Source organism: Pelmatolapia mariae, linkage group LG3_W, assembly GCF_036321145.2.
Source record: "Pelmatolapia mariae isolate MD_Pm_ZW linkage group LG3_W, Pm_UMD_F_2, whole genome shotgun sequence".
Classification (NCBI taxonomy): Eukaryota; Metazoa; Chordata; class Actinopteri; order Cichliformes; family Cichlidae; genus Pelmatolapia; species Pelmatolapia mariae.
In genome coordinates, this window is record NC_086229.1 from 89,617,698 (window position 1) to 89,641,538 (window position 23,841).

Sequence of the window (23,841 nt, forward strand, 5' to 3'; positions counted from 1 at the left end):
ACTCCAAGGACCAGTCTAAGAAGCTTGGAAAGAAAAGCATATGGACTTCTTTAGGTTTCTTGAAGATGCCATCTGTCATCCAAGAAGCTTCTTCAGTTCTAAGAGCAATTGGTGGAGAGTGCAGACCTTCACAGACATATTGCCTTCCAAGGACCAGGTTCCCCAGCACAAACAGTAACACGGTATACAAGGTGCAAGGACCATTCCCATAAAGGTGTAGATTGGGGGAAACCAAACAACCTCTGGCTAAGCAGATGACACAACACATAAGAGCTGCCTCCTCAGGCCAGGACTCTGCAGTCTCTTTACACCAACAGAGGACTAGCCACTCTTTCAATGATCAGGTTGTGCACATTGTTGATAAGGAGGAACAGTCCATCCTGTGAGCATTGCAAAGGAAAATTAAGTACTCAGTGATGGACAGGAAGGTGTTGCATACACCAGGATCAGTTGGACATATATAAAATGACAGAAATTAATGGAGCTACAACTCTTGACACAGAGCACATTGTTCCGTTTCTGAAAAGTTCTGTATGTTGGGATCCATTCTTCAGACAGACAGAGATCCCATAACAAGCAATTCATCATTTGCTGAAAGTCTACAAGGAAGTCTGCCGTTTAAATTATGTTTATCTGTCTCTCTAACAAAGTCTAACTTACCCTTAAATTAAGATTTTCCAATTAAGGTGAATAATAATGGACTTGATCTTTCACCTCACGTATTTGTTTAGTGATTTTTCCTCACTACACTGATCAAATGCTTTTCTACATTGTTGTGATTTGGCTCTATATAAATAAAACTGAATCGAATCGTTCCTCCACTGGGTTCGTCACATCCCAGCCCAGCTCACACTGTGCACTGGAGTCTGTCGCTCGATGCCACTGTGGCTCCCCTTGTGGCATCGCCCTGCAAGTAAACAAATATTGACCAGAACCATCGTCCCAGATGGTGCAACACAGCTGCACCTGGTGAACAACAGTGGAAACACAACTTACAAATGTGCTGTCAATCACACGCATTGTCTCCTACTGTCGGGACTGGGTTGCCACGTTACACTGACCGGTCAGTCTCCAAATGAGCCGTCACACCTCACAATCAGGCAGGAGGTCCCTCTTTTTCACACTGGCATTAGTACTCAGCCAGCTCCCTTTTAATAGGTCCATTAACAGCTGATAGGTCACCTCAGGACACACCCATGCCTCAGCAAGCGATCGCTATCAGCCAATTTGTCCCTATGCGCATTGTCAGGACCAGAGGAGTTTCCCACCTTAAGGCTCGCACACCTGGTGGCAATAACACACTTGCTCTGATGATTTCATTTGGGCAGCTTAATAAGAAAGCAGCAGTGGATCGGTCTTTGTTCGACTGTTGTCCTGAAAACAGTTCAATAAGAACAGATCATTAGAATGAAAGCAACATGATTTATTGATGCACAGAATTTTGAATTTTGGTGGTTAGAGTCCAACAGCCCGTCTCGGCACAACAGAACCCCAGCAGTGATAAGCATTAGAGTAGGACCTCCCAGAGTCTAGATGCTGGTGGTGGTAGAGATGAAGATGGAGGCTGAGCGATGAGGCGGGTTGCACAAAGTCATCTCCAAAGAATTACAAATACACAAAGACTGGCTTGACAGTCTATTTCTGTAATGCATTTTATAGAGTTAATTTTTGATGTATGTTGAGTCAAACATGGCGAGCACATACAGGGCTAATGTGTGTCATACTCTTGGGGACAAGCCACCCAAACAGTGCTCAAGCTTTCAGATAGCCGATAGCCGATAGTGGAGTCCAGGTCTCTTCTTCATTCTGAACCAGAATATTTCTGGAGAGCAGCCTTCATGTAACTAGTGGCCTGGATGTCAATCAGTTCACTTCAAACAGCTGCCTCGTCAAAGGGTATCACCTTCCTCAGTTTGCCAGTATATGGCTTGTTGTGCTTGGAGAAAACCCAGGCAGCCTGCAGAGACGTGCTTATTTTCTCTCTCTTGTTCAGTTGAAGTTCAGTTAAGTTTCAAAACATCATTTTTTTTCTCTGATGGGTCTCTGACTGTTCAGGATGTGACTCTTTGAGGTTTACATACTATGTGGTGTTGTGGTACCTCAATTATGTACTCCAGCAACAGCGACAGTTTCACTGCAAATGAGGTTTACAGGTATAGCGTTTCTAAGAGTTGCCCTATGAATACATATCGGTTCAGTCTTCATTATAGCAGCGGTTTTCTACATCAACTTTCCACTTGAGGTTGTGTTCTTGAGGTTAAGGTTAAGGTTGAGTTTTCTTCACAAACCATGACATTGCATGTGACAGTGATGGACAGCATGACGGCCTCACACGTATGAAGCTTAACATATCACAGTCGCCCTCTTGTGGCTTGTTGCAGTACAGATAATGAGTCCGTCAACAGTGATCAGGTGAAGAAATAACATAAACTTGGAAGGAAAAATATAATGAAATAATCACATATTACCAATGATACTGTATTTTTTTTATTGTACAACAGCATCTTCCCCTCAATGTCTGCCAAGAAAAATTCAGGCCCTTGGACAAATGTAGTTGCCGACCCCTGCCATAAGCTCATTCAAAAGTTAAACAGATTCAAGATTCTTTATTTGTCACATGCATAGTTATACAGGTACGACACGCAGTGAAATGTATCCTGACACGCTCCTCGACTGTGCAAAAGGGGAAGAGAAGAATATTATATACATTAAGTGAATATATACATGGTGGACATTATGTGCAGTAAGTAAGTAGCATTGTGTGCAGCAAGTAGGTGAATTTTGTACATTAAATGAATTAAATAAAATAGACAATCTGAAAAATTTAAATTAAAAATCTGAAATGTACATTGTGCCTGCGGGTGTTAGAGTGTCTAGACGAGAGTCCCGTCTCAGTCACTTATAGGGTCCAAGTCATTAAGCTGTTTTCCTGTAGACTTCTACAGGACCAAAGTCTTTCTTTGCAACAACATCTATTGCCATCTGGTGGCTTTCTGAGAGAATACAGGCAATGGACTTACACATTGCCTTAATTTGTCCAACCCAGAAGCTGACATCCATATTTTATACTGTCTATGGCCCAAACCGATTCAGTTGGCGCTCACAATCCATAGCCAACTTTAAGTGCAATTAACTGTTTTTTGCTTTTAATGGAAAGCTTGATGAATTATTAAACATGGTGTGTATAACATACTTTCATGGTTGAAGATTTATTTTTAATTTGGTTAATTTGTTTATATGTGGACAATCATGTAATTTGTCTGTTACATTTAATTATCTCAAAGCAAAGGGTAACATTTATACAAACAACTTGAAGAAAGCAGCACTGGAGACTAATTAGCAAATCACCAGTGTTAAACTGTGTGTAGGCGTGTTTACGTGTGTGCTTATAGTAAAAACCATACCTTTTCAGACCTTTGTGTAGAGCTCCATTTCAGGGGCATCGTATGCACAATGTGGAGCTGTCACTCTCTCACAGTTTTATTTCTCCTTAGTCTCAGTAAGTGGAATTCATTTACACAGAATTGATTGTATTTTCTATACGATTCCGTTAATTCATTTGCCAAAACAGTTTGGAGTATTTTTCAGTTTTGGTTTTATTTGTTTTTTCAGGTTGGATCTCCGTTTCTGTTTCTGATTCTCAGACTTTGGAGGTTCAGTCTGGAAAAGAAGTCACACTGCTGTGTTCCAACTTTTCCAATTATCCCACGGAAATATTCTGGTTCAGAGTGACCAAGAGAGCCAAACTCACCTGTATCGCCTCAGTGTTCAAACCTCATGAACCTGCTTCATTCTGCACTGGACTTCAAAATGGTAAATTTGAAATGAGCACCAACATATCCACTGTGTTTCTTAAAATCAAACAAGTGGATTTATTGGACTCAGGACTGTATTTCTGTGGAAAATACTTAAGCAAATATGCAGTTATTGCTGATGCGACAGATTTAGAGGTCCAAGGTAGGAATTTTATATTTATTTCATTTTGATGAATGCCATGAAAACATGGATCTAAGTTTTAGATTCGGAATGTTGAAGTTGGAAAATCTTCCTAGCATTAAAACTTAACAACACTAAACTTAGCACTTAATTTACAACTGTAGCACACTGTGTCACTGTTATTTAATTCACTTATGTTTCTCATAGACGTGTTTGATGGATTACCAAAGATGATGAGTGTGGTCCTGGGTGCTCTGACAGTTTTTCTCATTATGGCCGTCACCTATCTTCGTGCTAAAATCAAACATCTCCAGAAAGGTTCTTTTTGTTTCCTTGTTTCCACAGATTTTCACATATACTGTTGCCATATAACAGAACCATTTTTCTTCTTGTTTAAAAAAAATCATTTAATAGTATTAGTTAGAAACATTGCAGCTAAAATGACTATACAATTTAATTCTGTATTTTGCAGTACCTCACACTGGAGAACAGAATCGGTGATGCGTTTCATTTTGTGTCCTTCCTAGATTACGATGTTTCTTTTTTCCTTACCCGCTTAGTTATGAGACTGACAGTTCTTTTATTCACAGAGCCAGAGCTCAGACCTGGATTATGCTGCGATGACATTTCATCCAAAAACAGAAAGTCACCACAGGCTGGCATCAGTCAGAGAAGTGAACCCAAATGTTATTTATTCCTCCACTAGATAGAATCAGAAAACATCTGGAACTGTGTGGAACTGAGGTTTTATTATTGATTTTCTGATGTTTGTTTGGTGGATTTCCATAGCTGAAAAAAAAAAAAGATTTTATGAGTAAAGCTATCCCTCACCTACAGAGTGCCTGACGAGCCCAGTTGTAAGTAAGCTATTAAGACTCGACTGTACACTGTGTTCGTGTTTTCCTCTGAAACAATAAGTTCCGTTGGAGCAGCCTTTCAACGCCTCTCTCTGTCTCTCGCTAGCAAAGTTGACCCAGACAACAAAGTAAAGCTATTTTTCAGCTACGAGCCCGACACGGAACCCACCGTATTAGCCAGATGTCCCTTTACTACGGTTCGGAGCCGCGGACCTTCAGTAATAGTAATAAATCACACAGCAATAGTACATTCACGTAGTTGTAAAAAAGCATGATAATATATTAAGTAATCCAAAGTATTCCGAATACGTTACTCTCATTGAGTAACGTAACGGAATACGTTACAGAATACATTTTGGGGCATGTATTCTGTAATCTGTAATGGAATACATTTTAAAAGTAACCTTCCCAACACTGCACTTGCAACACTAAACTTTTATTTATTTGCAAACAAACGTTTTGAAACTTGTGACATTCTGTGAAAAACAAAGTAACGTAGTGCATGAAGAACAAATTTTGTGACACATAAGTGCTGATGTCTAAACACAATTCATTACATCTCCACTCATTTTTATAAAAGAAGTGACTGTCTTTCCTATTCTCTGCCACTGACCTAATTATTTTATATTTCATGCTCAGCTACAAATTTTACTTCACTGGCACACACACATCACACATCCTACCATTTGTCTGTGATTTTTGTTGCTCAAAGAGCTGTTTAGTCTAATAATATGTATTTTTTTAATGTAATTGAGCAGTTGTCCTGTCTGTTCCTTGGTTGTTTGAGAAATGCTCAATGCATTTTTTTCACTCTAAACCTCAGACAGACCATTTTAGGAATTGCCAGTCATGCTGCTATCCAGAGGAACAATGAAATAAAATATCCCTCTACACTGACGATATAATATTATATATAACAAAACCCAATTCTACAATATCATACCTAAAAAAGAGTGTGTGAATTCAAATGGTCTAAAGAGGGTATTAAATACTTTGGAACTTTCATTCCCATACACTTGGACCACTTGTTTGACAAAAAATATAATAAAATTATTCAGCGTATCAGCAATGATTTAGAGCAGTGGTCTATTGTCCCCCTGTCTCTGTTAGGTCGAGTTGAATATATCCGTATGAATGTTCTGCCCAGGCTACTCTATTTATTTCAGATGATACCAGTTGAAATCCCAAAGACAATGTTTGATAAGCTTAATGAAAGAGTTTCGAGCTTCATGTGGGCTAAACAGCGGCCTAGAATTAGACTCAAAGCCCTGCAGTTGCCCAAAATAAAGGGGGGCATTAATGTACCTCATTTTAAATATTACTACTGGGCTGCACAAATAAAACTTTTGCTGACATGGTTGCAAAATGATAGACATACTCTGGCTCAAAATAGAAAAAAGTAAATGTCCCAAAACACTGGAAACACTACCTTTCGTAGAAAAACCCGTAAAAGAAATGGCAACCTGGACAAAAACACATTAAAAAGTTTGAATAAAATTCAGTCAGCACTGGGACTACCAAAGTATCTTTCTTTACTATCAAGCACAGGATCTATGAAAACCTTTTCCTCTAATAACTCAGATACTGGGTTTAAAACGTGGGCACATAATGTACTGAAATATGTACAACAACTATTGGAACAATGGAACTTTAAGACATTTGAACATCTGAAGAATGAATTTAATCTCCTCAGGACAGATTTTTATAGATCTCTACAACTAAGGTCCTTCTTGACGGCACTCAAAAGCTGGGGAAACATTGCCAACCCCACACCTAATGAAGAATTTCTAAAAAGTAAACAAATCAGAAACAGAGACAAGAAGACTATTAGTAAAATCTATAACGCAGGCTCATCAATGATTAAGCATAATTCCCTGAGGATGAGGGAAAGATGGGAGGCAGAAATAAATGAAAGAAATACCTGATGACACCTGGTGGGAAATATGTACTGAAGCACAGCAAACCACTAGTTCAAACACATGGAGAGTTTAAATGGAACAATATCACCAGATTCTACAGAACACCAGAAATAACTGCTAAGATGGGTCCAACACATCTGAGTTCATGCTGGAGGAACTGTGGGACACACTCTGCCAACCATACTCATATATTGTGGCTCTGCCCTAAACTCTGTGTATTCTGGAGGCAGATATTTGATGCTCTCAAAGACGTTTTCCAAGGTAAATATTCCCTTAAGTCCTACAGTAGCAGTGTTGGGAAGGATTGCAGAACATATTGACTGCAAAGCCACAACTTACCTTCTAAAATATATTACTCACTGTAGCCCTAAAATGCATAACTACCAGATGGTTAAAACCACATATAATATATGGATCCAGAGAGTGTATGATATCTGCCTGATGGAACAAATTACATACTCAGACTACAGAAACCTGTCTTTGAGAAACGGTGGGGACCCATGTTACCTTTACTATCACAATGAAGAACACCACCTAATTTTAAGAGCTCTCTCTCTACACACACATACACACATACACACACACTTATCTATGGACAGCACAGGAATAAGGAGACCAAAAGACTGCCTCACATAAGGCCAAAGAGTGCTCATGTATACTTTTCCTTTATATGTATATATGGTTGCTTTCTGTAACATGCTGCTGCTGGACATTCATGGCTGCTTTGTGTAGTTTTAATGTGAGTATATGTTTGTACATACAGGTACAGTTGAATAGAGGAAGTGTAGGATGTGTCACTGCTGATTAAAAATAAATAAAAATTGAGTTAAAAAAAATTCATACCTGTTTGGACAGCAGGAGGTGTAGTTTCCCTGAATTTGTTTTCCTGAATTTCTCTGTATTTTTTTCTCACTAAGAATTCAGGAGGCAGCATCAAATATGAAGTAAATTCACAGCTTGTTTTTTTTTTATTGTATAAATTATCCTTTTATATATTACATATTCAGAGTAACAGTTATTATGGTTTAGGAAATTAGTTATTATACATTGTATGACATGATTATGATTAATAAAACATCATCTATATCCTAAAACAGAGGGTACACTGCAAGGTGCAAACCACTTATAAGCCTCAAGAATAGAAAGGCTAGATTGGACTTTGCTAAAAAAAAAAAAAAAGAAAAGAATTCAAAAGAAAACATCTAAAAAATCAGCACGGTTCTGGAAAAACAGTCTTTGAACACATGAAACCAATATCAACCTCTACCAGAATGATGGCAAGAAAAAAGTACGGAGAGGGTTTGGAACAGCTCATGATGCAAAGCGTACCACATCATCTGGAAACACGGTGGACACAGTGTGATGGCTCGGGTGTGCGTGGCTGCCAGTGGCACTGGGACTGGAGTTTATTGATGATGTGATACAGGACAGAAGCAGCCACATGAATTCTGATGGAATATTTATGGACCTAACTGTATATTTCTTAAGCTCTATCAAGTTTGCAGTTTTAAAATTAAGCATTAAAGAAGATGCTTATTGATTGCTACTAATGGTTTGTGGTGAAGGGTATTTAAGTGGACTGTGAATTTTAGTTTTAGTCTCTGTCTGAAGGGCAGAATTATGATCCTATTTTTGCCTACTTTTGGGTGTAAAGTACATCTTTACACTTAAATTTTCCTCTTTGACTCATTGACTGATCTCATTTTGTTTCTAGTCTGTGGATCAGAAAAGGCATATGTGAACACACTTATTAAACTTCATGGTCAAATATGGTTATGCTTATAATTTATTTCTTCAAACACTTTAAAACTTCAATCAGAAAAAGAATTTGTTGACATCACTGAGATCATTTTGAGATTCTGTGTCATGACACTTAACACTCTACAGGCATCGATAATAAAAATATACAGGTCGTTTCCGGTCACCAAGTTTATCATTTAATGACTTAACAAAGAAAAAAATGTAATTAAGTGGAATTATGTGAGAGCAGATATGTCAAGAAAAGCAAATTTTAAACACTGAGAAAAAAACTCACATAGATGAATTAAAAAGGCATTTATGCTGAGATAAATCTTTTAAAAAAATGGAAATATAAATATTTAACATCAGATTTCTCACAGAAACACAGAATTTATATCAATAACCCTAAAACATAAAAGGCAACTTGTCCACCCAAGTTGTGAATGCAATAACATGAGAACGAAGGGACGTAGGAGTTTCAAACTGATACCACAGGTGTATCTATGATTGGTTTAAAATCAGTAACCTTGACCTTGAGGTCAAATTTTCTGAAAATCTTGTAAATCAATAACTTGAGAACATGGCGACAAAGGATATAGAAATTCATTACATAGGTACATCTGCTGGGGGGCTTAGGGGTACTACTTTTTTCATTTTAAATTTTCTGTTTAATTAAAACAATGCAGACTGAGTCATCTACGACTGTTAATGATTATCTGACAAAAAGGAATCTCATACACATGTCTATTCAGTAAAAGAAATTAATTGTGTTAAAAGCAAACAGATCAAAGGGATCAGTAATGGCAATTATTTGTCATTGTCTTACTTGTCTTAGCCCAGTTAGGTAAACATTAACAATATATTTAACTTTGTTAGAAAATGGAAAATGATTCTTTGAGGCTGTTTTCTGCCTGCTCTGTGTGATGCCATTCCAAGCTGCAGGAATATCAGCAGGTTTTGCATTATATACGTTTTGGCAAAGACCTTGTTCTACCTTGCCATCACATATTTCCAGTAGTCTGATGCCTCAAGATCACATCTGGAGGGATTCTCCAGTCCGCATAAATCTCCTTGTAACTTTTATAAGGGTGAGATTCATGGTTTGTATCACTGCAGTGAAAACTGATGTTACTGATCACGAGAGAGGAGCATATGTTAGTGACAGGTTTTTGTGTTGTGTCCCACCTGTATCTACCCAGACCCTGTGGTCTATATCATGAGCACCTACACATTAAACAACTTTAGCATTATAATGGCTTCAAGCTCACACTGAGGCCTGTGGGGCACTATCAGCCACTGAGACAACACACACATTTAAGTGTTTTAACATATTAAATACTTTAAAGCTACCTGTTCATTTAATGGAGGTGAACGATACATCATAATTTTACATAATTACATCACAGATGAGAGACTAAATAAATAGATTTTAGGTAGATGCTTGTGCATTCTTAAAGTCTGATATGTTGAACTGAACTGAGTGTGTCATCTTTTCAAAGCCTCCCAGTCAGTGCTGTTCTCCATGCCTGTCTTACTGTACATGGTGTTATTAGCACAAACACTTTAAAGGTGAACATTTAGGACTTACTGCAAATGTTACTATGTCAAAGTTACTGTGACTCAAACAGAGAAAATTTAGATTTTTTATTTCCCTCACCTAATTTATTTAAAAGTATTTTATAGCATATAACACCTTTGAAAATATGCTTCGGTTCACATTTAACTCCAGAAAATCAAAATATGGATATTGCCTGACCAAAGATTTGTGGTGACGTCACTGCTCTTTTAACTGTTTGGTGTCTTTGCTTTGTTTGCTGGTTGTAGAAATGGTTTATATGAGCTTTGAGCTGAGATTCAGAGGTTTCTGTGGACACCGCTCATGTCGGCACTTATATTTCTGACCTTTTCTTATAACCGATTAAACATGATCTCCTCCCCTTTGCCCCCATGTTTGGTGGTGTAGGTGCAAATGATCAGTCATGACATTCTCATATTAAATAAGATACTGCAAATAATTATTTCTGCATTTGTGAGATTGAAGTGAATTGAAAATGTGTATGCAATGACCCTGTTTTAAATATTTGACCTAAAATTTTTTGGAGTGACTGAGCCTAAACATGATGACCTAACAGAGATTGAAAATGTGACGTCATTGAGGGGTAAAACCGCAAAGCATTGTGGGTATCCGTGGCAAGAGGTACTAGCGCAAGCAGGCTTTCAATTGAAATCAGTTACACAGCGATAAAAAGAAACAAAAAATGGCAAGAAGCTGTTGTATTATTAACTGCACAAACCGGGCGAACGACAGCCGCGTGAAGCCGACGGGTAAAGCGATTGGTTTTTATCAGATTCCGGCGTGGAAGAGAAATTGTCCAAGCCATGTCTCCGAAGTCACGAAGAGGCGACGGATGGCCTGGACAGTAAATATTCAGCTTTGAATAAATAGTGAATTGTCCTGACAGAATATTGCGTTTCGCTTCTGTTATTACCACGGTACATTGACAAAAACATATACTTTTATTCACAGGATAAAACAGTTTTTTGTATCACTAATTGCCCAGTACGGTTACAGCATACAATATTATTGTCACTGCTACATTTCTGTAATGCGTACCAGAAATTATTTCCACTACTAATTAATTCCCGTTGAGCTCAAAGTTCCTATTAATAAACGGTTAACGAATGTGTATTTATGAAGACGATTTGTGAGACTGGTAAACTTACCTTTGTTCGTACGATGGTCTTGTGTTCTACACGGTGCATTTCAAGGTCCTGTACCCATCCGTCTGTAAACTGTACCTGGGCTTGTTGCCGTGACCTGAAGTTACTAAAAACTTCATGAGTGTATGCACTCACTCCAAGAACTGTATAATTATAAATATGAGCGTGGTGAAAGTTGAGCAGCACGCTGACGTCTTTTGATCACTCTGTGTGCTCGTAAGGGTCTAACCCCTTCACTTCTTTGATTTTTTCCTCGTATCTTTTCTTTGCCTTTTCGTCGAGTCTGTCTTTGTACGGTCCGGCATTGTTCTCCTTCGTTTTGTACATTCCTTCTTTGGGGAGCAAAGAAAAAGCAAGAAGGCATTGAAACCGGCAAATGAACGTTTTGCGGTGCTGCAAATGCGTGCATTTGATGCGGTACTTTGATTATTTTGCCACGGGATCCCGGCATGCAATGCGCGAAAGTCACGTGGTCTGTCAATCTCTACTAGTGATACCCTGACACACACACACACACACACACACACACACACACACACACACACACACACACACACAAGCATGTTATGCTGAAACATCAGCTGAAACAATGTTTCAAACCAATTTCCGGGTTTTTAGTTCACCATTTATGAGGTTTCAAGAAGAAAATAAAAGACAGATCTGAATGTTTGAAAATGTTTTGGAAAAATTCTGTAAAGATGAGACGAAAAATACTCAAAGGATAAATTTAATTGGTTTATTATTTAGATAAGTTGAAAGAAAAGTTAAACAAGCAAGTAAATAATGAAACAAGGTAAAATGAAGTAATAATGAAAAAAGTTAAACAAGTAAATGAAGAAAAAAGGTAAAATGAAGTAATAATGAGGAAAAAAGTTAAACAAGTAAATGAAGAAAAAAGGCGGAGGAGAGAAAACCCCAACAATCCCCTCTGAGCAAGCCCTTGGCGACAGTGGAGAGGAAAAACTGCCTTTAAACGGGCAGAAACCTCCGGCAGAACCAGGCTCAGGAGGGGACAATCAACTGCCGGGACTGGTTGGGGGGCTGAACAGAGGTGGAGCAAGACGAGGCTACATCAGGTGAGGAAGCAGTAGCGTCTCTCCTCCGGAACAAGTGGAACCATTTTGTCTTTTTTTTCATGCACTTTTCCACGAGCGCTTTTTTTTCCAGGATGAGATTTCTCAGCTCATCGATTGTTTCTGTGTTTTGCTTTTCAAGTTTCTGGCATCTTTGTTCCACCTCTTCTAATGTTGCTTGTTGTTCTTCAAGCTTGTCTTTGAGTTGTTTGGATGTTGCCTCTTGTATCAGCTTGTCCTTGTGCATGTCTGCATTTCTCTGTTCGACTTCTTTGTGCTTTTCTTCTAACTGCTCGTTTCTTTTGTGGATTTCTTGGAGCGTGAGCTGCAGGTCTTCGTGTATTTTGTCTTGTTGTTGTTTTTGTGCCTGCATTTGAGTGTTTTCACGCTTCAAGTTATTGAATTCCACCAAAATCCCCTTAACGAGCTCGGAGTTGTTTCTCGCATTTTGCTCGATCCTTTTCTGCATCTGTGAGCAGCGTTTCTCCAGTTTCTCCTTTTCTTCTTCCACTTTAGCTGCTTTGTCCTCCAGCTGATTACAAAACTCTTGAAGTTTTAGATTTTTAGACTCAAAGTCCTGGACAATACGTTTTCCTTCTTTCAGTCTTTCTTGTTGTTGCTCTTTCTGTTGAAGAAGGTCTTTATTTTGGCGCAGCGTTTCATCCAGGCTTTCTTTCAGCATTCGGTATTTTACCTGCATGCTCTTCAGTTCGTGCTGCATGTCTCTTTGTTTTTTGTCATGCTCTTCCTTCTGTTGGAGGATTTCTTTCTTTTCTTCCACAGCTTCATGGAGCTGTCTTTGGAGCAGCTGATTCATTTGGTCCATGTATTGGAGGTCCCATTCTATCTTATCAGTCATGGTTTTCTTGTCTTGGAGCTGGTTGGTCATTTCTTTTAGTTCCACGCTCTTTTGCTTATTTTCTTTAATGAGGTGCACAATCTGCTCTCGGGCCTGAGCAAACTTTATTCCCCAGCCCTCATTAATAATTTTTATGTCCGGCTGGCGCTGTTGTCTGTCTTCCAGCTCTTTATTTTGGGCTTCCATTTGTCTACACTTGTCCTCCAGTTGAAGTTTCTCTTCTTCAATTTGTTGCATTTTTTTCTGGAGAAGGTAGTTTTCCTTCCTACTCTCCTCTAATGCCCTTTGGAAGGATGAGACGCCATTTGGGGAAATCGGCCGGCCACGCCAGGAAGGAGAGGCAGCGTAATCTTTTTGAATTGCTTGTTTGTTTCTTGGAAACATGTTGGAGTTTCTATACGATGACCTTTAAGAGCTTTCCAAATGTTTCTGTGGTGAACGTTTTGTAGGCTGCAAACACAGATGCTGCTGAAACGAACTAAAACTTGCTGTGTCTCACCCCTATTTAAGGAAAAATATCAAAGGACTTAAGATTCTTAAGATCTCCCTATGACATCATCACTCCCTAAGCCAATCAGATTGTCACAAGACATTTTGGAATGGGGTATTTTTTTTTAAACTGTTTTCAAACTTAACTTAAAATTTCAATGTTTCCTAGTTGTGGACTATCGGTTAGTCCAGCCGATTAAGAAATTAATTTTCACAAACATCCCTAATATTATATAACAGACAACAGAAAACAAGACAAGTTTTTTTTTCTACACAATAGAGCTATAATAAAAGTTTTTTTTTAATTATCCTACTTTTTATAAAAGGGAATATTTATTAATGAATATGTATTTAATTAAAAAACTCTCATCATCTAAAGGGTTTAACAAAAAGGGGGAGCTTCCTGCTCGAAAATGAAATGCCCCCATTTTTCTGGGCGTGGGTGTTTAACTAATTAAAAAGAACAAACAAACAAACAAACATCTGTCTCCTATTTTTTTTGTGTCACACAGTAAAGAAGCATCAATATCTGATGAGAAGACATTAATTTGTTGGTGTTTGTGGTGTTTGGTGCAGTTTTCCTGTTTTCTGGGTTGTTGTTTATTTCAAGTGGAGATGAATATCTCTAACAAGTTGATTTGTTCACATTTGCACGTCTTAATTTTTAAGAGGAATGTGTTTTTTGAGTTTGTACACTATATGCATGTAAGGCAACCGTTTCCTTTTTCACTATTTTTGTGTGGTGCATTTTTCTATTTTAACAAAAGGGGAACAAAAGACATTTAAGTCGACCTGAGATGATTTGTTTAAATGTTTACATGGTCTTACTGAGGTGATGCAAAGTGAAACATGCTTTCTTTTTTTGGTAATGTGCTGGAAAAGCTTGAAAATGGACCTTGAATGTGCTTAAAAAGTGCTTGAATTTGACCCTGAAAAAGGTGTATGAACCCTGCATATATTGCAGTATTTACAGCTTATAGTAGAAATTTCATGCCAACAGCTAATCTTTTTTTTTTCTTTTTTCTTTTTTTTTACTGGGAAATGAAATGCTGCCAATTCACAAAGCTGGTTTTCAGCTGCACTTCCTGTTGTAGACTTGTGATGTACACAGGCTCTGTTCCAGCACTCAGCATGTTCTTCCTTATTTTCTCCACCAGGGGGAGTTCCTAAACTATGACATCCTGATAGGAGTGAACCAGGGAGAGGGGCTGAAGTTTGTGGACGACAGTGAGGACAACGACGGCATCTCAGCTGCGGCCTTCGACTACACCATCTCCAACTTTGTTGACAACCTCTACGGATACCCAGAGGGTGAGGACGCCACCTCTGTACACTGCCACTTTTCAGTTATTCCATTTTACAGCCTCCTCTCACTTAACTGCGTTTTGCAGCATCATCAGGTTTTGTCTTTTTAGGAGCCGCGTTTGTTGATTTGTTAGTTTTTTCTTTTTGCTGTATTCATTAAAACAAACGGATAATCCTCAAAATGACAAATGTGGGCAATTATCAAAGCATACATTACAGTTCTGACAGCTTGAGTTCACGTGAATTTTCAAAAGAACATGAAAACCTGTCTTTAAGTGTTTAAAACATGCGAGTAAAGAATGGAATCAGTAAAATGTGAATGAAGTGCATCAAACAAGACAAGCGTGCTAAAGAGAGCCACTCATCCACATCACGGCATGTCTGCGCCTTAACCTTTGAGGCTCTGTGGGCAGTAATGCTATCATCCCCCAGGTAGTCGGCTCCCAATCTCAGCGTCGTTGTTTCTGACAGGTCGGCCTGCGAACCCCTCACAGCCGGACCACAGTCACAGTACAGACATGTTTGGATAATGCAGTCATGCTTCCTCTCTACTGCCTGTCACTCGTTCTGTTATCTGAAAGACTTTTTATCCTCTCTAGATTTGTCACTCGCTTCCTGGCTCTTGGTTCATCTCACCAACGTGTGCTTTGGTTTCATATCTTTCGATCAGACCGATCTCTTAAAAAAATTCTCGCACTGCTGTTACTTTATTCTTAGCAGTTTTTCACTTTTATCTTTCTTCCCCTCCTGTGCTTCTTCACCAGGCAAAGACATCCTGAGCAATGTTCCCTCTAAGCTGCGCACGTGCGCAATTGCGCACTGCTGGCACGGTCTCTGCGCACAGAAAATCTGCGTTGCGCACAAAAAAAATCTAACCTGAATTGAAATTAAAATTAATACTTTAACAATTCTGTTTTGCAGTGTTAGTCAGTAAGTGACTGGCTGCTCCCGTATAGGATTAGAACGATGCCACCGTATCCCATATTCCAGCCAATAATGCGATTCACATTCGTATATACGCAGCCAATCAACGTCGTTGACAGGCTATGACAGCGTCCTTATGTGCCGACACCGTAGTTTTAGCAAGCAAAGCGGCGTGGCTGATGTGGAGTGAAGTCACGTTAATGACAACGTGTACAACCATTGGAGATGTGAGCAGGACAGACGGAACAAATGACGGAAAAAGTGTGGACTTTATACCAGTTTTTAAATTGTGTTGATAGGCCACATAAAACCAGAGTTGTGATAAAAATATGCAATGTTTGGTTTTCTTCCTGAATACTACCGTTGTTTATATTTACTGCGGGAAGAAACGGTAAAAACGGCGTTTTATTTAAAAAAAAAAAAGGCTCGAAAGCACTCTCCGCCTGTGAGTAAAAACAAACCCCCACCCCCCTCTCTCTTTCCTATTGGTCGAAAAATGTACCATGTCGACCAATCAAAAAATGATATGGCAACGTGGCATCTAATTGTTAAGAAACGGGGGGAACTTTTAGGAGTGACGGTGGTGTTTTGAGATGTGAGAGATTTGAGACGTTTAGCGCAAATCTTGTGTAGTTAGTGTGTAGTGTAGCCAATAGTTTTGTTGTGTGTGTCAGAACAATGAGGCAACTGCTGAATGTTACAGGTGTTACAGGAGTGATACATCTCCTGCAGGCCTGCAGGTATCAGGCTGTTGTTCTCCTTTATCTCATAGTGGACAGAAATTATTTTTTGGAGTGGCACAAATAATTTGTGTGGCATCAAATTTGATGCAGAACAGCTGATTGTTCTGTAAATAGTTTGAAATGTTTATTTAAAAAAAAACGCATTGACTGCATTTAAAAAAAATAGCTACAAAAAACTTTGTTGTTTGCCAAACTGAGTTACTTTTTTGAGGAGTAACTATATAATTAAATTGCCCAGCATTGGTAATTATACACTATATTTTGCAGACAGAGAGTTACAGGACTCTCTCCCAGACCACAGACTCATAATACAAGTCAGAGCTTTATAAAAAAAAAAAAAGAAAAAAAAAAAAAGAAAGTTGTGTTTTCGAAATTGGAGTTCAAGTTATTTTTACTTCCAATAGTGTTAACATACTACACAGGCCAATGGCTAGATTTTGTTTTTACATTTTCATTGTAAGTGGGCTAAAGCAGTTTAAAAGTAGTCTAACATAAATGTAAATGCTGTAATTTGATTATTTTAATAAACTATGTAACTTGGATGGATTAGATGCTGGCGTGACCACAGTGCACACGTCTGATGTCGCTCACAGTGGTCCAAGGGACCGCTTAGGGAGTTTGTGTGTTTGCTCAGACACATGAAAAATTAGAGGGAACGTTGATCCTGAGGGAGACCATTAAGTTCATGTACACAGACTGGGCGCACAGGGACAACGGCGACATGCGGCGGAAGACTCTGTTGGCCCTGTTTACGGACCACCAGTGAGTGGCACCAGCTGTGGCCACTGCCAAACTCCATGCCGAGTTTCAGTCCCCAGTTTACTTTTACACGTTCTACCACCACTGCCAGACCGAGACGCGGCCCGAGTGGGCCGACGCCGCGCACGGGGACGAGATACCTTACGTGTTCGACGTACCGATGATCGGTGCCACGGACCTGTTCCCGTGCAACTTCTCCAAGAACGATGTGATGCTGAGCGCTGTGGTCATGACTTACTGGACTAACTTCGCAAAGACTGGGTAGGCCTCATGTCATAGTAGTGTAAACTGTACCTGTTACTGTATGTTCTCTGACAGAACTACAGGCTTATTGTCACAAAACACGGAGTGTTCAGGTAGCAGGACCCCAAAGCAGACTCAGAACACCGCAGCTCAGAACTATGTACAAGTTTTATTTAACTGAGGAATCTTTTCACAAAGCTAGGAAACGAAAAACTAAGGCTCATGCCACGGGGGGGAACGAGGAGCGTGGAGCCCAGGAGCACTGTAATCGGGACTGTGGGGAGACTGCAACAGAAAGGGGAGACACAGTTAACAGCACGCAGGTTGCCAAAAAAAATGGAAAGCTAGACTCCATAAGTTGCCGAGGCTTACAGGTAGAGCAGGACCGTGGAGCTTGGAGGGGAGAGATGCCCGGGAGGGGAATCCTTAGGGAGGGAGGCGGTCAGGCAGGAGGACAGGCAGGCCACAGGCTTCCACGCCGAATGCTGGTAACACTGGAAGGAGACTTATGGACTGGCGAGGAGAAGCCGTCAGAGCTGGCTAAAGTAGTCCTCCGGTGATTGCCGTAGATGAGACGCAGGTGGTTTGGAGGCGGCCCAGCCCGAGGGTGTGGCCACCACAGCCTCCCACGGCTCCCAGGATGCCAAACCACGGGCCGTGACACTTATCAAGCAAAGGTGTTGATTTAGCTGTAGACTTTAATGTGTTTCCAAAGTGTTTCCGTTTTGTTACAGTTCAGGTAAATTTATCTAAGTCTGTTAACACGTAACAGGACTTAAATGGCTCAGGGCTCAGTCTCTGTAACACTTTAACCAAATTAAACATAATCTCAGATTTTACATTTTTTGAAGAAGTTGAAAGAAACTAAACATCATTCAATCTGTAATCTGAGCTAAAGAGAGAGCGAGAACAATCAAATTACAGGAGAAAGAAACAAAAGTTAATGAAATGTAGCAGCGACATATAAACACAGTTGGATGATGAAGTCAGTGCATCATGGGAAGTTTCCCACTGCACACTGAGCCTATATCAGCAGCACTGTGGGTTGATTTAGGGTCGTGCGCTCCAGCTTTAACTATAGGCTCTGTCAAAAATGATCAACACAGATGTAACATGAAGAGCCTTTCAAGAACAGAGAAATTGTGGTGTGGTGATCGTGATCCCTTCAGGTCCCCTGACTGATCACTGCTAGAGAGGTACAAAGAAAAAACTATGTAATATGTAATTTATTAGCGCCTATATTAAGAATGAAATGTTTCTTGCGATGAGCTGTAAACAATTACAAAATGAATTACATTAAATTAAATTAATTAAAAAATTAAATTCTTTGATTTATTGAATTGTTTATTGTGGTAGAAATCCTACACTAAAGTGTTTCTGCTGCTGTCATGTGCTTTGCTTTAACACTCTAACAGGCGATGCTACCATAGAACTGTTGCAGTAAAGTATGATAGTGGTGCAATAATAGCAGCTGCTTATTATGGGCTGAATTTGCCGGCTGATTTAGCTTAATGTCATCTTTTTTGTTTTAGTGTGAATCTGTAATTAAAATGCTTATAGCCTTCTAGTCCTCTTGAATACTTGAATCTGGGTTGCTAGTTTAATTCCCGTGTGGCTTTGAAGAATTGAACATACTGGTTCACCAAAAGCATCCAGATCCCAGAGCAGCCGGTTGATCTTAGATAGTTTAAAGGTTGCACAGAGAATTGGCCCCCTGTCTGTATTCAGTGTATTGATGCCACATGTTACTTATAATGGAGACTGAATATAACTTTGAACTGAAACGTTTAACCTTTATGCTCCACCAGGGACCCCAACCTGCCCGTCCCTCAGGACACCAAGTTCATTCATACCAAGCCCAGCCGCTTCGAGGAGGTCATATGGACCAAGTTCAACTCGAAGGACAAGCAGTACCTTCACATCGGTTTGAAACCTCGTGTCAGAGACAACTACAGAGCTAACAAAGTGGCCTTTTGGCTGGAATTAGTCCCTCATCTTCACAGCCTGCACGACGTGCTCTTTCCCACCACTACGCGCTCCCCTGCAGGCCGTGACCCCGGCACCATGAGGCCCAGAAACAACGTTCCTCGAACCACTTGTCATCCTTACCCTACCTTCCCGTCGCTCCTCTTCCTCAACGTCCTGGCCTTCGCCGCCCTTTACTACAAGCGTGACAAGCGGCACGAGATGCGCCGGCACCGGCTGTCCCCTCAGCGGGGCGGCCCCGCCAACGACCTGGCTCACAGCCAGGAGGAGGAGATCATGTCCCTGCAGATGAAGCACTCGGAGCACGACGCTCACCACGACATGGAGCCCCTGCGGCCCCACGACATCCTGCGGCCCGCCTGCCCTCCCGACTACACCTGGCGCTGCGCCGCGCCCCCGACGACGTGCCGCTGATGACGCCAAACACCATCACCATGATCCCCAGCACCATCACCAGCATGCAGCCTCTTCACGCCTTCAACACATTCCCCTCCACCGGCCACAACAACACCCTGCCCCACCCCCACTCCACCACCAGGGTATAGTAGGGACAGGCCCGACACAGCGCCACCTAGGGACCAGGAACACTGGCTCTGCTACCGCTCTGGAAGGGAGGCCTCTAGACGTGGGCCTTCGTTCTGTCCTCTTATTCTCTTCTTTCTCCAAAAGCAACTACACCTGCTGCGTCATGTGCTGTAAAACTTGGCAGCTCCCTCCACTGGTGGCATGTGGAGGTGCAACTGAAGTGTACAGCAGCAGATGAGCAGTTTGGGGTGGGGGTGGGGTGGGTGACTCAGATCTTTCAAAGATACTGTTTTCAAAGACGGTCTGCTGTTTCCAGGCTCAAGACCTCCAACATTTGTCAAAGGGACGAATGCTCTCTCGCTCCTCGCTGTTTTCTCTTTTTTACGTTGGCGTCATCTCTTTTTCCATCTCCTGTGTGTTATGTGCACATTATGCTTCTCTTTTCTACATCCGTGTTTTATTACTGCTCTCTTCCTCTCATGTGACACGCCTCCCTCCTGCTCTTCTCTAAAAATTCCCGATCTGCTGAGCAGTTTGGAGGGGGGAGGCGTACACTAAACATATAACTATGAAAACACTGATATCTTTCATTCTACCAGCATTTTTAGGTGCCAAGTAAGTACTGCTGTGTTTCAATTCTCATCGAGGGAGAAGAAAATCGAAAGAAAAATAGAGTATCGCTATTTACCGTCAACTAACAGAGTTCTGTCATGTTCTCATGACAAAGTGCCAAACTGGCCCTCAGTCGTGATTTTCTTTCTTTCATCTTCTCTTTTTTTGTTGTTTTGTTTGAAGCATTTGTTTCATTGTTGTTTTTTATTGTGTGGAAAGAATTTTTCTGAAAATATAGATATAGAGAAATGATATTATATATAGTTCTATATAAAATGTGTACAAAGGAGAAAGTATATAAAAGGGTTTTCTCAGTGGGGGATCTATGCATGAATTATTTTTAAAGACGCGGGGAAAAGGACACTGTACCTGTCGATGCACGTTTCCCAAAATCTAAACGAGTCATATCGCTCCATGTTTGCTACTTTTGGTTTTTGGTTTTCTCCCACAGAGTAAGAGCATCGCAGGAGCTCCTGAAGTCAAACGACGCCTCCCAGCACTCATTTATTAAAACGGAGTCGATGCCAAAAGACTTAAACGTTAGAATCAAAGCAACAGCTGTGAACTCAGTCATGGTGTCATGTGCAGCCCTTCATCTCACTGTCACTACTTTTTCTTTTTAGGGTACGTGAGGTAAAGCGTCCGTCGATCTAGCTTGATTGTACAAAATTATTTTTCTACGTTCTTAACAAAACAGAGCAGAGACTGATGCTGCTCCTGTCTGACCCCTTATTTCTAGCACATGTGTATTCTGACTGACGTGTGTGTGTGTGTGTGTGTGTGTGTGTGTAAGAGCGGCTGTCACTGTGTGAGTGTGATATCACATCTGCATCACTCAAGCGTAGGCGGGCCTGCGTCAGACAACAATAAACAAAAAAGCAGAAAAAGGCCAACAGTAAAAACTCAGACTCCAGCATGAGCTCCTTCCTGCTGCTTAACCAAACACCTTCCTCCATATCATCACCGCTCCCTCCCTCCTCCTCTCTCCATCCTCCACCACCTTTGTTATTTAACACCAACACCCCCTCCACCCCCAAACTGATAATCAGGAAATCTCCCAAACACCTGACTTCACTGTGTCGACACTGTTCCTCATTATTTCTGACCTCAGTTCAGCTCTGCTACTATCCTCACATTAAGGGTTCATTCACCTGCCTGCAGATGATCTGTGAGCTCGTCGGTTGTAAATTAAACTCTAAGCACACTGAAGGTAACCGGGAGGCGTTCAGGGCCTGCAGTGCAGAGCTGCAACATCAAAAAAAGGGATGGGGGCTCAGATCTCCTGAACAGGGTAGAAACAACACGGTGGGTTTGTACTGTTTGTGATTCCTGCTTCGTCACTCTGGTGGAGACGACTGCAGCTCAGCAGCGCTCCCTGCTGATCCTCTGATGAAGATGTCAACAGTATGTAAACTGAGCTGATGTGCTGCTGTTTGAGCCCACATGGTAGCGTACGTCCAGTATGGGAGAACTTAGTCACCGGTGCTGTCTTTGCTTGTGCTCTAGCTTTGGCCTGTTTGATTGTTTGTTTTTTTATTTTATTACTGCCTAAAAGGGGAGGTGGGGGAAACACATGCCTGACGTCTCCTGTCAGAGGTTTTGTAAGCTCACTGGAAGGGAAACGTGCACAATGTAAATCATAAAACAACTGACTGGGGCTGTGCTGCAGGTGGATCAGTGCTGTGGACAGTAGCTGTGGAAAAGAGACTGGACAAAGACTCTCAGCCTTAAATACAGGACAAAGGATGATCCCATCATCTTTCAGCTAACAGTGTCGAGCAGAAGGACGGCCAGCTGACGCGTCCATACGAACCCTTTTGTACTCACTCCTGTGTATAAGGAGGCGGCGACGGGTTGTGTAGTTAACCTCAGCACCACACAGCTACAGCAGAGGAGAGAACACAAACGAGTCCTTTCATTCGGCTCTGTTCTTTCTCCTTGTCTGTTTTATAAGCTAACACTAGAGGGCGCCATTGTGGCACATTCAGCGCTCACTCTGAGGTCACTGGACAGAGAAGAAAATACCAACCTGGGAGTCGGGATGGAGACGAAACATCTGGAAGAAGATCAGAACTGTACATTTTTAAGTGTAAGAAAAAAATATTTGTAAATATTAAGTTTCTTGTTTATTTTATGTTTTGTTTTTTGTTTTTTTGGAGTGAATGAATGATATGCTTATTTTGTGATGACAAAGGACAACAGGTGCAGTTTGTAATGAGAAGAAAAAAATGGCCGTTAGCTTGAGGTTTCAAATGAGTTCATCCTTACCACCGATCAGTTTTGTCTTTGTTTTTTCTACATTTATTGTATTTTTGTCATAACGTTGATCGTTATCATGTGACCATCCTGTAGCAGGAAGGTCGCTGAAGTCATCTCCACTGAAGCCCCCTCACAGCAGAGGGCCAGTCATGCTGTTTATTAGGATTTGCTAGTGAGAAAAACATTTTCATCAAGTTTTAAATCGTTTCGTTGCTCTTTTCTCTGCTATTATTATAAAATCGTCGTCCTCTTTTCAAGCCTTAGCTCGCTTTTATTTTGAAATATGAGTCTTGTGATCAGAGATGAATCTGTGCTGCATGATGTGCGTAACATCAGAGCGATAAAAGCCAGCTTTGCCTTTCAGTGATTCGCAGTAAGGACATAAATGACCTAAACTGAGACTGAAAAAAAGTGCAGTCAGTTAAATGTTAGCTCACCTAACATGTAGCAGTGTTTACATGTAGCCATGTTTGACAGACTCCAGGCTTTGATACCATAAGATGCCTCATATCCTCACAGACTCATGAGATCACACAGGTGGTCTGACCTGCTCGTGTCACACTGTGCTGTCTGTCTGTCCGTTGTTTTTCTCGTGCAGTGATGTTATGTAGCAGAAAAACAGTTGGATGCTCCAAAAGTGCAGAGCGATGTGTGACGTGTGGAGAACATCAAAGTCTGTGTGTGTTCAACAGCTGTTAGAGCCACACTTTGTCCTTTCTGTGGTTTAACTGCTGGATTTATTTTACTTCAACACTCAAAAACTGTCAGCAAGGCAAAACTTCATGATTGGATGATCCCGTGTCACGTCCACAGTGTCAAACGTGCACAGAGACAGTGACACCCACAGAGAAACCCTCAGCTTGGTGTCCATTGCAAATCTGCACCTGTTGT

At 40.8% G+C, this 23,841-nt stretch overlaps 1 pseudogene; it reads left to right on the forward strand.

The window, feature by feature from the left end:
• Positions 1–13,506: 13,506 nt before the first annotated feature.
• On the forward strand, positions 13,507–21,458 carry LOC134624101 (neuroligin-2-like; annotated as a pseudogene).
• The last annotated feature ends 2,383 nt before the right edge of the window (positions 21,459–23,841 follow it).